Source organism: Mustela erminea, chromosome 9 (assembly GCF_009829155.1).
Source record: "Mustela erminea isolate mMusErm1 chromosome 9, mMusErm1.Pri, whole genome shotgun sequence".
Classification (NCBI taxonomy): domain Eukaryota; kingdom Metazoa; phylum Chordata; class Mammalia; order Carnivora; family Mustelidae; genus Mustela; species Mustela erminea.
This window is the reverse complement of record NC_045622.1, coordinates 77301031-77317998: the sequence shown is the minus strand read 5'-3', so window position 1 is coordinate 77317998 and position 16968 is coordinate 77301031. Positions and strand designations below refer to the sequence as shown.

Below are 16968 nucleotides of genomic sequence, written 5' to 3'. Positions count from 1 at the left end.
ACCATTATTTCTATCCTCCTGACTTCAAACAATGTGCATATTAAATAAATATTTCAAAGTGTTCTAGACTCTATAGTTCTCAAATATTGGACCAGTAGCTTCCAAGCTTTCCAGTGCATTGGAAGCACCTGAGGTCCAGGTTAAAATGAAAATTTCTTGGCTACTTCCTCAAGGAATCTAATCTAGTATGCCTAAGGGCAGGGATCAAGAAGTTGCCTTTTTATAAGCCGCCCAGGACATTCTAATTTAGGTACACTGAGAAATATACTTTTGAGAAACATTGATCTAAAGACTGTTTTCTACATAGAATAGGAGTATTAGCTGGCAAAGTTCTGTATTTATTATAAAAGCTTCAATTTTGCTGGTCTTCAAACTAATGAATTTCTTGGGCTGATTAAAGAAATTATTTTTTTAATAGCGGATCATTTTTATCTTTGGATTTTTAGTATTTTCTAACTGACGTATATTTAATACATGGCATACTACTTTCAGGTGTAATTCTAAGAATATTTTAATGCAGCCTGTCCCACCCCATATAAACAGTTATTTGTCAACTTGGTTTAGTTTTGGCATTATTTGTACATTATTTTTCTTCATCGTGTATTTATTTAGAAATTAAATCCTACTGCCAGTACTATAGATTCATTCATATAGCAATTCTCAGAATAAAAGGGTCCAAATCTAATTACTCTCTAGCTGGGAGAATGTAGGCTAATCATTTAATGAGTCTGAAACTCAGTCTTCCTCACAGTAAAGGTGTTTTAAGTAAAACAGGTTGCAAGGAAGGGTTAAGTTAATAGAAAGCAAGTATCTAGCACTCTGTCAGGTAATTAATTAGTCCTCAAAAATATTGGCTGAATCTGTAGCTTACATGTTTTATCAAAGGACCAACTGAAAGAAAGATATATACAATGCACAAAAGGGATTTGATACCCTTCAATATTCTTCTAAACTGTACTCTCAGGAAAAATTTGCCCCATTTTCATATGAACTTATTTATAGAATGAGCTCACATTTCACTTTGTGGCATCTGGAGGAAAAAGCTACACGTTCTCAATAATATAAAGCTTCTTCAACCACATCTGCTTCTTGCCAACATGTCACTTCAATTTTTCATGCATTGTCTCGTTTCTTTTATAATTCAGTCTTGCCCTCTCTCTTTCCTGCCCAATGTGAATGGCTTAGTTCACTGCAAAGACAACCAATGAATGACTTCAAGCATTAGAGAAGAGAATTTTAAAAACAAAACAACAACAACAACAAAACAATGAAAACAGGAAGGCTAGAATCTGGAACTTTCCTCTCCACTGCCACTATCTCTGTCCACACATTCAGAAACCTAGTGTGTTGGGGTTTTGGCTTCCCTTTGCCATTCCAGCCCCTTCTCCACCAACTGTGGAGGTCATGACCAACCTTACCCCATTTGAGAACGCTATATGATTAGAGTCCAGAACCCTCAACTCATCAAAAAGGCTTGTGGCTGTTACGTTGTCCTCGTTTAAGATAGACCTCTTTGGTTCTCTCATCTTCAAGTAAACTTGTAAAATGAACTTTCTTTAAAGGCATTAACATATTATGGTACTATAATTTTAATAACTATGTTTAATGTTTAACGATTAGTCCCATAATTTAGAGCTTTTGGACTCCAAATAGAGGCTAGGTAAGGCTGGTTTCTCTTATTTTTTTTTTTTTTTCCTTGAGGAAGTTGCAGGTGTTTAAATCAGTGTTGTCAACTGGGATGGGTTAGGATGTCCCAGAATTGGCTTTTATTTGGTCTCAAATTATCTTCTTTAGAAAGAAAACATACAGTCTCCATTCAGTTTTATCATCTGTGATAAGCGAAGATGGGACTGAGCTCCAAATCTCTTCACCAATACTTCTGTCTTGCCCACACCAGCATGAGGTACAGTTGATGAAGAACAGTGCTTTCTGAAATGAAATTACACTCTGGTAGGGTAAAATTGATCTCATCCCTTTCGATCAGATAAGAATGGAAATATAGTGAGTTGAATTTCTCTGTTCCAGACACTATTCTTTTAACACATTAGCTTATTGAATACTGGAAATCAGAGAGGTATTATTATCACTTTTTTTTAATTGATGAGGAAAATGTGGCTAAGTGTTTTTAACTGACATGAAGCCATGTAGCCAGAAAGGCTAATCCAAAGTCTGAGCTCATACTCTTTGTATTTAACCCATAAGTCAGGGCAAAGACTTCCTGCAAACCCTGCTCACGAAGCTTCTGCTCAGAGTGTTCCAAATATTAGTTTGAAGGACAGGAAATCAGAAACCCTAATAATTCCCTGGAAGATAGACAGGAGGAAGTCACATCCCCTATAGGGACATGAGATAAAGGCTGGTCTGGAATCTGTAATCGTTGCTACCAACACCTTAGCTCAGCTGCAAGGGCTATTTTGGAAGATGGCAAGTTGTTGCATGTTTTCATTTCCATTTTCCCCCAAGAATCGATCACTGGGTTAATTCTCTCCCCAACTACCCCCTGAAAAGTCTTATCAGAATATAAATGTTATTATGATTTTGGCATTACCAATCAATTCACTTAAGGAATATATTTTGATTTTTAATAAAATCATTAGATATTGGTTGCTTGAGGTAGCCAATATAAAATCAACACACTAAATTGTAATCTCTACCTTTAGAGATGGACTTATCATGATCTATGCTTTATATTCACCATGGCAGCAAATCATACCCTTTTCTATGATTCACTAAATTAACAGATATCAACACCCATTCACACACACACACACACACACACACACCCACACACACACTAATCTATGACAAAAAGACCTTTAAGCTGGCATATCTTAGGATCTCTTAAAGACTCTGAAGTACAGGTACATGCACTGACATAGCACTTAAGCACATTTTCTTTAATCCTAATAACCCTAAATGATGGACATTTTATTTTCATTTTATAGATGAGTAATTAAAGTCTGGATGGTTAAGAAACCTATCCAAAGGAAAAGATCTTGTAATATGTGCATGCAGGATAAGATCTGGGACCAGTTGACCCTAAAAAGTTATATAAGTGGCTCATTGGCCCCAGTGAATATGTAGAGACATGTAAACCAAATGAAATGTATGCTCACCGTAAAGTTCAATGTGAACAGATCTTTGAATCCACGTGAACTCGTCTTTGTAAGGTGGTTGAGTATGTTTCACATTGAGCAATATCACAGAATTACAGCACGGATTTAAGAGGAGAGCAATATAAAAGCAAATGCCTAGCTAGGAGCCCCATTTATAGGAAATAGTTTGAAAATAGGAAAAGATCCCAAAAGCACCAACAATATCACCTTCGCAACAGAACTGAAAAATCGACAGGAACCATTAGAGGTGTATTGCTTGTGAGGTAAATTGTGAGCAAAGGTGAGACCTCATTAATGACTCCTTAGGGTTTTGAAAATGACCTGGAATCTCTTTTTTAAGCCAGCTCACTCTTCAAAAGACAACTGAATATAGACAAATAAATGGTGTTTAAATCTGCATTGCTGTGATTTCCTTTGATGGTTGCCTGTTATTCTATCATGAGTATATGTGCTCGGAGAATGTTTTAGAACTACTATTTATTTCATGATAACTTGAAAAATTCTGGATATATCATAGGATATATCTGTATATATATATATATATATATATATATATATATATACATGGCTTGATTTCAGAAGAACTATGTCACAGTCATATGAAAGCAGTCACTTGATAGAACAGAAAGAGTATTGGGGAAAATTCTAAGTCCTTGCTCTAAGGGGCCTTGCTCTAAGGCACCCTAGGTGGCCTTAGGTAAGTCTGTCACTTTGGACCTCGCTTTTCTCATCTCTAAAATGAAGGACTTTAAACTAGAATGTAACCTTATATTCACAGTCTGTTTCCCAATAACAAACTCTTTAAAGTACACTCAAAAAGATTAAAACACTTGAAAGCAACACCAAGCAAGTCAGACATAATTGCAACACAATCACTACCTATGGTATAATGATGTCTCCTAGTGTTTATGAAAGCATTCTCAGAGCTCACTGTTTTCTTGGTTGACCTCCAGCTCCTATCTGAACATGATGGTTAATTTTGGTATTTTCCTTGCCTCCTACAATTAAGAAGCAAAGTTCGTAGATATCCCAGTTAAACATGTCCTTTCTTTAAAGCAGACTTATCATTATCTATGCTTTATATTCTCCATGGCAGCAAATCATACCCTTTCTATGATTCACTAAATTAACAGACATCAACACCCATTCACTCTCTCTCTCACACACACACACACACACTAATCTATGACAAAAAAAATATTTATTTTCACTTAATGATCAGAATTTATGGCAAAATTCTGAAAAATTTAGGATAAAATATGTGCAAACTAATTGAAACTAGATGATCTCTAAAGTCTTTTTCAAAATTAGCTTAGGGATAACCCTTTCATGTGCTGATTCTTTAAACATAGTCAAGTTTCTTCTGTATCACTGGTTTTCAAATTGTTCTCAACAGTAGAAAAAAATCTTTTATATATTTAGAAATTTAAAAGAAAAAAATTGTTAACAGATTATGAAACCAATTGATGAGTAGAAAATAAAACTGTAGACCGTTTACATATCAATCGTACTTATGCAATTTCAAAGCATCCTTTTACTGACACCTGTGCTCATGGCTTTGATTTGATATTATGTATGTGCTATATATACAATTAAATTTTAAATAGATACACACGTAGTTAAATACGTACTTTTGTGCTAAATCTCAATTCTATATAATGCAATTTTTCATGGTGTTTGCCAAGTGCACAGCCCTGCCCAGGCACTTTGCCATCAAAACACTTCTGAAAGAACCAGCCTAGTAACAAGGTAACCCTCATTACTTCTATTGCTTCCTCTCTTCTTTGCCAATATTTTCTCTTTTGGATGAGGACTGTAATTCCTGTTAATTTTCTGTCATTCAACTGACTTGCATCCAATTTTTCATTTATTTTGCTATATCCTGATCAATCACAGATACAAACACTGTGTGAACATAATCAAAACAACCGCAAAGACTAATCCCTGGCTGATCACTATGTCCCAAGAAATATGCAAACTCCTTCCTTATATAAATTCATTCAGTCCTTACCTCTCAGGTAGTTTCAACAAATAGTCTTCTTTTCTTTTCTTTTTTTTTTTCAATATTTTATTTATTTATTTGATAGACAGAGATCACAAGTAGGCAGAGAGGCGGGCAGAGAGAGAGAGGAGGAGGAAGCAGGCTCCTGCTGAGCAGAGAGCCCGATGTAGGGCTCGATCCCAAGACCCTGAGATCATGACATGAGCTGAAGGCAGAGGCTTAATCCTCTGAGCCACCCAGGCACCACCAGTCCTATTTTCTACATGAGAAATTTAGATAGGATAAGCAATTAACCTAACATCACATGGTTAGCAAGTGCTGCAGGATGTTAAAGTTTATTACAAAATATTATTTCTCTCACTGTCCTTGAAAGTGGAAGTTACTCTTGAGACTTCCTCAATGGCATTATTCTCTGTTTTCTCTTTCCGTATCTAGAATTTTAAAATGTTTGTTGCTATTTACCCAATTTTTCCTTCATACTATTTATGTACATGACTAGATTACGAGGACATGCATCTGTAACTAGTATCTTCTTGTCTTGGTGCCTGACGCTTCCAATGTCTGATAATGAAAACATCTTAGACAACTTCTAAAGGTTATGAAGTTCAAATGAATTTTTTTTTCCTCTCTTCTGGAGAAGATAGTCTAATATTAATTGTCTGCTTAATCAGGTTAAATTATTTAGCCCTACTTATTAAGGGGGATTTCCTTTAGAAGTCAGTCAAAAACCAGTTCTCAAGCACATGTACCTCCCACAAGTGCTCTCATGAAACTCTTGAGAGAACACTGTATCCTTACAATCCCATACCCCTCAGTGGTTTCAGTAAATTTTGTTTCCTGGTGGTTAAGTCAAATTCCTCTTTCCAATTACATGGAGTTTGGTCTGGGACAACTATGGTCAAATCATAGTTGTTTGAGGGGCCTCTTATTAGTCATGAGGGGAATTTAATCCCCAAAGATAAACCCCAAATAAATCATTTTAAAAATTGTTGTAGGAAATAAGCAACTAAGGTCCAGAATGGAAATTTGAAAAGTCAAAAATTCGCTCGTTAATATCCTCTTATCCAAGAAAAGACCTGTCACTAACTTCATTACACAGAAGAGTGGAATTCATATCACAAAGGAATGTACATAGGGCCATATAAAGATGTGTGTGGCAAGACTCACTCTGTGTAGGTCTTGGGAAAACAAACCCACAATTAAATCATATCAACTTGGGGGTGGGGATGGTTTAAGGAAGACCACTTACTACCTCAAATTTATTTGCTCAATTTTTTAAAAAAGGTGTTTATTGTGTTTTTATCATGATTCTAATCTTCACTTTATCCCATAAATTAATTTAATTCTGAAGTTAGATCAAGACACAGAGCAAATGGGAGCCTAGAGCATCTTCAATATATAGTATCATCTAAAAATAGATTCCAAAGTAAACATGTGCTATGACTGCTGATCAGAGGGACCAGGAGAGACCTCTAAGGTGACTCCTATGGGGAGGACTATAAGCCTACCATCTGCTTAAAGCTCCTGCTTGACGGAAAACCACCAGAAGTCAGTAGACCTTCACTCCTCCCCTGCCATGTTTCTCTCCCCATTAAGTCACTTAAAACTCAATAAACCAAAGGCATCAAGAGCAGAATCACAGCACAGAGGAACAGAGGTTCAGCAGACTAAAGCATAAGCCTTCTCCAGCACTCCATGGGTCCCTTTTCACCAAGAACTTCTAAAGATTTTTTCACCCTACTATTCCTTTCAATACCTATACTACTTCTTTCTGAAGTGAATTGCTGGCTGCCTTGGAATTGCAATTTAATACTTCTACAGAAGGACGCTCTTTAAAAAGTAGAGTCATTCTTCTCTAAAGCTCTTAAACCAACATATATTTGCTTTCTTTGACCACATATATGTGCATAGGTTAAATGGGTTTCTGTATTAGCTTTATAATTCATATCATTAACTTGATGTTTTGAATTTGTATATGCTTTCTAAATTGGGGGGGGCAATATATAGAAAATTAAACAGCTCTTTTTTTTTAACTCTGTAGGGTTTACCAGTAAAACAATTCTTGGTTACTGCTAATGGTGAATATTTATCTTGTTTTTTTTTTTTTAGACAAATAAAGTAACTCTGATTGAGGGGCATTAAGGTTGTTCACTATGGTGAAAATTATGGAATTTTGGGGCTTTAGCATTTAAAGTCGTTACAAAAATGTGAAGATGGAGAGCAAACAAAAACAGAAAGTTATCCAAAAAATTCATATTTAAAAGGCAAAACTCTTTTAGGGTTTTCATCCCTGTGGATAGAAAACTATTACATAGTAATAATCTTTCCCTAATTGCATATGTTTTAGTGAACACATTCCTTTAGTATAAAACAAAAATAAACTTTAGGCCTCTTGGAAAGGTAATAGTATGGTATTAAAGAGCTATACCCAGAAAAAGGGATATTTAAAAAAATACTTTTTCTTTTTCTTTTTCTTTTTTTTTTTTTTTTTTTTCGCCTTAAGTGCTTCAGATTCACATCCACACCACTTTGAAAAGAACTTGGCCATAAAAGTGATACCATCCAAAAGCTATAGGAATATCTAGTAACTGCCACCCTCTTCTAATGCTTTCAACATGATATAAGCATGTGAAATGTCACTTGCTTCACACACAAGACCACTAACTAAGAAAGCAATGAAAAGTCTTTGGCAAGAAAACCCACTGTCACAGGTGCTCATGGCTGAGCTACAGTTTTTTCTCAGCAGGACAATAAACTCAACTCTACTAATGCAACTGTTCTTACAAACCTGTTTAGTTGAGGTTCTAGCCTGCACATGAACCATATGCTTATAAGAAATCTTAATTATCACAAAAGAATGGTCTTCTGTTAGAAACCACTAATATATAATCTCTTCTTGCAAAATGATGTATTTGAAAACACCATATGCATTGTCAAATCTGGATATCCAGTAAAATAAATTACTACAGAGTAATCACAAGACAGGGCACTGATTATTAAAAGTTTCAGGTTTTTAAGCCCAGCATGCTCTTTCTGTTCAGTTGCAAGAAGGAAAATTTAAAGACCTGACATAAGTTTTTACATACAAATGACACAGCAGATTTCATATCTAAAGTAAACTAGGAATGACTAACTCTAATTTTTGTTGTAATAAATGTGTTGGCTATTTAAAAATGTTATCCTAATAAAAATGAACACTTCCATCAAAGGAAAGATGATGGCTCTTTGTATTATGTAACCAACACTAAAACTTTAGAAGCTAGAAAACTTCAGCTTCCTGAGTCACTTAAATTATAGCATCCTTAAAAAGTAAATGTACTTTTGGAACACCAGAGAATTTCACTGTCTTTAAAAATCTTTGTGGGCTGGGTTTCTATTGTTTAAATATGTATTATTTTGTGCATATGGTGACAGGCACCTACTTAAGTGTCCAAACTTTGAGAATTTCCTTTTTCTAGAAATCACAGTTATTAAACTATAACACAAGAGTTCAGAGTATGTGGCAAGACACTTTAAAAAGATGACTGATGTACAGTGTGGATTAAGTCATTTAGAGTTAACACATTTAGAGGTTAAAATGGGTTCTGTAATTGGTGCAAGTTACTGTAATACTGCGAAGCAAAGTGATTTTTAAAACCATCTGCACTTTGTGAACTGAAATGACAAGAAACCCTTAGAAAAATAAAAATAACATGTAACTCATATTCCATTTTAGTCTGGGAAAGTCACCTGTGCTTTGTCTGCAAGGAAAGACTAAGTTGATGAATAATTAGGGCTAAATCAAACAGTCCTCACTCTAAAAGGAAAGTCTGATTAGAAGAGTCTGAAAGGGGATATATATATAGAGATAGATAGATAGATAGATAGATAGATATAGATATATATAGATTTGGAATGGAATAAAGGATTTTACTGCCTCATTCTTATAGACAATGAGTTTTCTTCATTCTTAATTTCAGAATTTGATATAACCCTGTCTCCCCTTTTCATTTTCCATCAGATGCACAATCAGATAATGTTTCCATTCACAGAGATTTGCAACGATCCTCATGCTGTGAGGGTTATTTTATTTTATAGTAGCCAAGAGAAAGAGGTTGCTGCCAATATGATGTTAAGGGCATACAGAATAAAGGCTCATTCCCCGGCAATGAAACAGACCACCTTTGTGCTCCTTTTGAGGAAGAAGAATGCAAACCCATCACCAACTTTGGGACTTGATCAACAGTGGGGAGTCACAAAACTCTTTTCAACCACTGCATTTTAAACCTCCACTAAAAATAGCTTCTCTGTGCTTGGGCTTAAAGTCCCATCTGTGGCCAGTGATGGAGTACAGTACTTAATTGTTTCTGACTAGGGTCTCTGCATCAGCACTCTGAGAGTGTCTTCCAACTTTTAATCGCCTTGTGTATTCTTTAATTAGACCTGTTCACAAGACAGCCAAATGAAAATGCCTACCACTAAGCCTGCTCAAGACCTTAAAACAGGTCATTTTACAAGTCCAGGAACTTTTGTGCAATGCTTACCATCTTCCAGGATTAATCATTTTTCTCTGGTTCCCATACCTTAAAATCAGATACACTTGGAGGAGGCAAGCTTTGTGGCTATTAAGTCAGCTCTAATGAAAACACACTGCCTGGTGACAATTCCCCCCTTGTCTCTCCATTTCCTTTACTTTGGTCTGTTACTGCCTGTTATCTGTGCTCCTACTAGGACTGCAGGAAAACATGTTTTCTTTGAAAGGAAAAGCGCATAGTCCCCTCACTGGTTAGGAGCACTGAGACTTTCTCTAAGGGCTAGGATCACTAGAAAAGGGCTCTACTCTCCAGGAAGGATTTCAGAGCCCGAAACACAGAGCACCCTTTAACTTAGGCGGGAGATGCAAACAGCTGAAGTGTCTGTCCTTGGCCCTGACTGGTGACCTGCAGTAGGACCAACCCACCGGCAGCGCCCCTGGGCTCGGGTCACTCACGCTCCCGGACTCACCTGGTGCTGAGGACCAGCGCCGGCAGGAGAGGCAGCAAGTAGTGCGCTGGGCTGAATTTCATGCTGTCGCCTGCCGGGGTCCTCCTTCCCTCGCTGCCTTTGCTCTCCCTCCTCCTCCGGGTCCTGTCGCTCCTCGGTGCCCGGCTCTGTCCCCGGCCGGCGAAGAGCCCTCTCCAGCAGCGGACGGAAGGAAACGGACAAACGGACGGACGCCTCGCGAAGGCAGGCACTGAGAGCGGGGAGTATCTCCGGCAGTGATGTCACCAGCGAGGCGAGCCCTGCCCGGGATTGTTCGGCACGCTGCTGCTCCCGAGCCTGGAGGGCGCGTTGTCACTCGCGCTGGAGGCGGCGCGGGGAGAGGGAGGGGGGCCGGCGACGGCCCTGCGCTGGGGTCTACCGGCTGCGCTCCCCGGGCTGCACCCCCTCCTGGGACTGATCATTTATTCTTCCTCTCCCGAAGCTCGGGAAGGGAGGGAAGGCAGGGGAAGGGCGGGGCGGGGGTGGGGGGCGAAGAGAGAAATCTAATCTTCCAGTAATTGAACCCGAGTACACGGCAGGATGTGAGACAGAATTCACTTGGAAAGACTATCAGACGCTCCGAGTCGCAGGCAGGTGTCCCTCACCTGATGACACGGTGTTTAGAAAAAAATGTCGCTCTAGAGAGTGTTTAGAATATTCTAATTAGAAATGCATCATGATTAGCCTGATGCAGACGGAAGAAAAGCAGGAGTGAGCAGTGTCCAAAAGCGGACCCTGAACCCATAATTCTACACTGCAAGCTTCTTAGTCCGTAAACGTGGGATATAAAGAGGTTTCCGGGCATAAGTTAAAACGTCTGCTGCTTCGGGGTTTTGAAGATTTCTGATCTTCCTTCAATTTCAATCTGTCCCCTAGTACCAGCGGCTGGCAGTGGGGTTGGAGCTCCTGCCCCAATTTCACTCACCTGAAGGGGTCCTTTCCTTCAGATGAGGAAACATCAACTGAGGTATTCATCAAAATGCTAACAGTAATTAACTCAGAGTGGTGATATCAGGGGACAGAAGACGGTCATTTTGTCTATATTTTTCAAATTTTCTATAATAAACATCTGATATTAAGCTTTATTTTAAAAAATGAGCAAAATAGAAACTCTAATACAAAGTATTATTTTTGTAAAAGCAAGTCTGGAAAACGGCCAACTTCGTTTACTGAGATGTTCAGTTCTAGGGTCCTTACAACATGGTTTACTTTTGATTTTCCAGCAGTATTTCTTGGTTAAATGTTATAAGGTACTTCTTCATACTATTATACTGATCCTTACCAGAGCCATCCTGGAGAGAGATAAATTAATATTGTGCCTATTTCAGAAATGAGGTAACAGAATACCATGAAAATCTAGGCTGGATTTTTCTTTCTTTCTTTCTTTCTTTTTTTTTAAACAAAAAACTGGATTCTTTTAAATCTTAAGCAAACCCTACCACTTCCTGGAACATTACACCTAGTACAAGTAAGTCCAATGACTAACACAAAGCTGATGTTCAATAAAAGCTGATGTGTACCCAAAGACCCTGGCAGGGGGGCAAATTTCAGGTGGTAACAGGAATTCCTATCCAGAGGGTTCAGCTCACATTCCATTTTTTTCCGAGGTAAGACACTTACAGTAAAACTTAGATGAAACAGTCCCTTTCATCTAATTTTTGAAACATGATTTGTAGAAAAAATATTTTTTAAAAAAGCTTTATTTTAAAAAGGATACAAGTTTAAAAAGGATACTAATTTACTGATTTTTTATTTGCTTTTAATGGGATTGAAGTTTAAGTCATTTATACAGAGTAGATATTGCTTTAAAACCCCAGACCACTAAAACAGAGGAGTAATGACTTTTCGCAAACGGGATACCAGCCCCTTGGACAACAGGATCCACAGTAGATAGAACTAGGCATATATAAAGATGAACTCACATGTGAATTACATGTCATTTACAAAGGAAAATTGCACTACACTCTGCTAAAACAGAACTCTGACTCCAAAGGAAATATGTATTTCAGTTTGTTCCTGTCAAAATTATTTAACAATAGATTTCCTGCTCAGTAGGGAAGGTGATCATTTGAGTTCCATACTCAACAAAGACATATGACTACTTGGTAATAAAAAAAGTACATATACTAGGAAATAACACTTATACTTTTAGAACACCTATTTGTTTACATGACAAGTTTGTGTTCATTATCTTGTGGTCTTAATTATAGGAATCAAATATACTAGTGATTTCTATTATCCTCCTTTGTTGCAGTTCAGGTGACAGATTCAGAGGGGTTAAGTACCTTGCCCAAGGTCAATTCATTACTTATATAGTGGATAACATTCAAATTCAGAGTATATCACTTCATAATATTTCTTTTGAGGGAAAATTTTTTATTACATCTATGTAAGAAGAGACATTCTCCAACCTAAACTGTATTACTTTCTATTAGCTGTACAACATAAAATAGACAACTATAGATTGTCAACCAAGAAAGGAGAGTATCATAATGAACTTTGGAACTTTGTTTAGACTGTGTCTCATGGTTAAGCTGTGCCCCTGCATTGGATACCAAAAAAGAAACACAAGGCCTGTTGGCCTCTGTATTTTCTGCAAGCAGGAAAAAAGACATCGAACTTAGAAGAGCATGCAAGCATCAGGGAAACACATTTGGAAGGTGAGCCTAAGTGAGACTTTAGAAACTCCTGCAGATTTAGAGGATTGAGCTATTATATTCTGAATTCAAGTATAGATCTGTTGCTCAGCAAAAGACTTTTCTTCTTGGGGAATTACAAGACTGTAAGTCTCCATCACCCATGACACTCTGTCCACACTGTCACAGGAAAACTCAAATCCAAAATTGATTTTATGGCTTCAGAGAATTGGTGTATGAATTTTAAAGATGCAGCAGCGCAGACAATGTTTCACTTAGCTGAAACCACTTGTCCTATGCTGAATCCCAACACAGCTCAGCAAAAGTTTTCAATAACTATACCCGAGTCTGGATAAAGGACATCATGAAAGTCAGTGCAGTTACAGCGAGAAGCTAGTCTCCATAAAATGATGGGACTGGGAGATATAGAAGCTATTTTTTTTTAAAGAGCACTGAGTTACCAAAAACATCACTATTTTAAAATGTGTAACTCAGTATTTTTAAAATATACTTAACAAGGTTATGGAATCACCATTATCTAACTCCAGAATATTTTCCTCTCTCCAAAAGAAACTTTATACCTACTAGTCATTCACTATTCTCCTGCTTTTTCTTCTTCTCCCAAACCCTGACCATCTAATTATGGTCTCTACAGAGATGCCTAATTATTGGCATTTCATATAAATTGAATCCTAATATATGTGGTCTTATGTGACTGGTTTCTTTCCTGTTTCAAGGTTTACCCATGTGGTAGCATGTATCAGTACTTCATTCCTTGTAATTGCTGAATAATGTTCCATTGTAGGAATGTGCCACTATTATGTTTATCCCTTCATTATTAGAACTGCTTCCATGTTTTGGCTATTTACATAAAGCTGCTATAAACATTCACATGAAAGTTCCCATGTGAACATCTGTTTCCAATTCCCTTGAGTATATACTGAGAAGAGGGATTGCTGGATTATATGGTAACACCATTTAATTTTTTTGAGAAACCACCAAACTTTCCCAGAATAGCTACACCATTGTTCACTCCTACCAGCAATACATGAATATGTTAATTTCTGTATAGCTTTGCCAATACTTGGTGTTTTCAGTTTATTATTACAGCCTTTGTTGGGGATGTAAAGAGGTATCTCAATGTGGTCTGTATTTGTATTTATCTGATGAGTAATCATATCGAGCACATTTTCATGTGTCTATTGGCCATTCATGTACAACTTCAAGAGATTTGTTTATTCAAATGCTTTGCCTATTTTAATTGAGTTATTTGTGATTTCTGAATTTGTAAGTGTTCTTTATACATTCTGGATACAATTCCTTTATTAGATATCTGATTTACAAGTGTTTTATTCCAATCCATGGGTTATGTTTTCATTTTCTTGATGGTGTAATTTGCAGCAAAAAGTTTTTAGTTTTCATGACGTCCATTTAATTTCCCCTATGTAAATATCCTGCCATTTGTTCTCTTCCAAAGTGCTATGTTTTCATCATTTCTGAATTTCTTTTTGTGCTCTTATATACTAAACTCTGATATCCTCTAGAGTTTCACCCTTGATCCTTCTCTTTTAAAATTCTTTTTTTTTTCCTCTCAAGGTAAACTTAGCATTTTTATGACTTTTACCATTGCTAATACGGTTATGAGTGTAAAAAAGTACATCTCCAGCATAGACTTCTTCACTGAGATCTCACCTCAGTTTCCTCTGGGTATGTCAAAGTCAATCACACTAAACTTCTGTTCCTCCTCCCTGATCAGCCTTCTGTATATTTCCTCCTACCTCCATCAACTCAGTCACCTAAGTTACAACCCTGGGAATCGTCAGTTACTTTTAACTGCTTTCTCCCACCCACACAGAGTCAATCACCAAGTCCTATGGATTTCACTTCCTACATATTTCTCTATACTGATTGCCCCCTCCCCCACCCCAATATTGAACCTAAATTAAACAGAGTCACTAGAGCTCTATTTAGGGTTTATCATCTTGATTCTGAAATATAGTCCTTGCTCTCAGGTATTATTTTCCTCAAATCTATTCTCCCAATATGACGTACCTTAGCTGCAAATTTCTATAGTGCCTTAAAACTCCTAGGAAACTATGCTCAGTAGTATTTTTCAATATATGTCTTTTCTCTGTGCCTTAACTTCCATATTGTACTTCAAACAGAGTAACAGATGTTTTCCTTGATATGACTTTATAAAGATTCAAGTTACTCCCTTTTCCTGAAATGTTCCCTCACTCACTCACCTGCAACTTACTTTACTCACTTAAGACTCATCAAGGACATCATTTCTTTCTAGAATGCTTTCCCTAATCCATGACCTGCCACAAACTTGCTGCAGTCTTCCTTTATGAATCTAGAACATGCGCTAGATTGCCTTGATGCTGCACTTGCAATATTACTTTGTCATTATAGTTTCTGTTCCTCACTACACTACAAATATGTGAAGAATCAGAGGGACATTTCTCCCTTTACTCTGTACGAAAGAAGGTGAGAGATACTGTAAAAACTGTATTTTTGGCCAACAGACACATGAAAAAGTGCTCCACATCACTCGGCATCAGGGAAATACAAATCAAACCCACAGTGAGACATCACCTCACACCAGTCAGAATGACTAAAAATAACAAGTCAGGAAATGACAGATGTTGGTGAGGATGCAGAGAAAGGGGAACCCTCCTACACTGTTGGTGGGAATGCAAGCTGGTGCAGCCACTCTGGAAAACAGTATGACGGTTCCTCAAAAAGTTGAAAATAGAGCTACCCTACGATCCAGCAATCACACTACTGGGTATTTACCCTAAAGATACAAATGTAGTGATCCGAAGAGGCATGTGCACCCGAGTCTTTATAGCAACAATATCCACAATAGCTCAACTATGGAAATAATTTAGATGCCCATCAACAGATGAATGGATAAAGAAGAAGTGATTGATATATATGATGGAATACTATGCAGCCATCAAAAGGAACAAAGTCTTGCCATTTGCAACTACGTGGGTGGAACTAGAGAGTATTAAATGAAATAAGTCAATCAGATAAAGACAATTATCATATGATCTCCCTGATATGAGGAATATGAGAGGCAAGGTGAAGGGTCAGAGAGTGGGGGCAGAGAGGGGAAAATGAAACGAGATGGGATCTGGAGGGAGACAAAGCATAAGAGACTCTTAATCTCAGGAAACAAACTGAGGGTTGCTGTGGGGTGTGTGGGGAGGGATAAGATGGCTGGGTAATGGACATTGGGGAGGATATGTGCTATGGTGAGTGCTGTGAATTGTGTAAACCTGGCAATTCACAGACCTGTACCCCTGAAGCAAATAATATATTATATGTTAAAAAAAATTAAAAAAAAATGTAAAAAAAAAAGAAATGTAAAAAAACCTGTATTTTTATGTATGTATATTCTAAGTCAATCACTAATGTTTTTTTCCAGGCATCCATAGGCCTAAGAGTTGAAGATCTAAAAACAAAACAAGGTGTCTTAACGTGGTTCATCAAAAATATGTTTCCTATTCTCATACTCACTGTTTTATTGTTGCTAATGAAAACTGTCTATAAAGGAATCTCCTCTATTAAGTCTATTTATTTTTACCAAATACACCCTAAGAAAGAGAAGAGGAATATAAGAATGTAAGTATCTATGCCCCATACAAAACCAGGCAACTAACCAAGCAAGAAAAACAAAAGTGAAAAAAGGCCAAACCCTATACTCTCCGGTACTTTTGAGCTGAGTCACATGTATTAAATGATTTTGACCTACAGAAATCCCCAACTTCTTGATACGTCATCCTTCTGGTTCACATGAATGGTGAGAAGTCAGTGTAAGATCTCCAGATCAGGACTTCAAGAAGAAGAATGGACTGAGGGATCTCATCTATCCTATACTGGTTGTCCTGGAAATAATGCTATATCCCCCTCTTTGCCACTGTTTGTGTGAGTTGTCCTGGGACTAGGTATATTTACTTAAAGAGGGGGAAAAAAAAAAAAAAGCAGTAGCAGAACAGTTGCCCTGCTTCCCTTTACCCAAATGTAGGAGATACACTCTATATCTCCTTTTGAAAAGCAATTACATTGGGAATTCATCAGGGTACTGAGACCTCAATCAATCCTCTTGTAAAGTAAAGAAGTCTTTCATAATGAGCAAAGAAATTCTTTAATGTATAAATTTTTAAGTCTTTTAAAAAGTATTTTCAGGGTGCCTGGGTGTCTC

The 16968-nt window shown here is 37.3% G+C and overlaps 1 protein-coding gene and 1 long non-coding RNA gene across 2 annotated transcripts in view; one reads left to right on the top strand and one right to left on the bottom strand.

Moving 5' to 3' along the window:
- The window catches only part of LUZP2 (leucine zipper protein 2), a 495906-nt gene extending 485487 nt beyond the window's left edge, over positions 1 to 10419 (bottom strand). Inside the window, exon 1 of the mRNA XM_032358537.1 lies at positions 10102 to 10419. The gene's annotated coding sequence lies outside the window, so the exon portion shown is untranslated. The remainder of the gene's footprint in view (positions 1 to 10101) is intronic.
- A 578-nt stretch (positions 10420 to 10997) lies between these two features.
- Positions 10998 to 16517, top strand: LOC116598982. Its single transcript, XR_004289213.1, has 3 exons — positions 10998 to 11086; positions 12635 to 12779; positions 16192 to 16517. It is a non-coding gene; the product is annotated as an uncharacterized LOC116598982 (long non-coding RNA).
- The last annotated feature ends 451 nt before the right edge of the window (positions 16518 to 16968 follow it).